Source organism: Charadrius vociferus, unplaced genomic scaffold (assembly GCF_000708025.1).
Source record: "Charadrius vociferus isolate BGI_N301 unplaced genomic scaffold, ASM70802v2 scaffold104, whole genome shotgun sequence".
In the NCBI taxonomy this organism is placed as follows: Eukaryota; Metazoa; Chordata; class Aves; order Charadriiformes; family Charadriidae; genus Charadrius; species Charadrius vociferus.
In genome coordinates this window covers 2,815,459-2,815,812 of record NW_009648255.1, presented here as the reverse complement: position 1 = coordinate 2,815,812, position 354 = coordinate 2,815,459, and positions in this window count along the sequence as shown.

Below are 354 nucleotides of genomic sequence, written 5' to 3'. Positions count from 1 at the left end.
AGGGCAGGAAAAAAACCGGTGTCTGATGTCAAAATCCAAGCGCGGCGGCGTAGTCACAGTTAGAGGGGGCAGGAGGAAGGGGTTTTCTCCCGGGGTTTTCACCGTGGAAGTTATCCTGATGAAATCCCGGCGGCTGGAGGAGATGCCCACGGCCACGGCAGCGAACCCGGGCAGAGCCGGAATGGTCCTCAGCCCTCCAGGATGGGCAGTCATAGCAACATCAACTACAATATGAAGGTTTTTTTCCCCACTCTTTACACGAAAAACAGCAGGAAGGACCCCAGGGAGGTATTTCTTGGCTGAAACACCTTTTTAAGGTGCAAAAAAAAAAAGTTTCTAGGAATTAACCAAGAG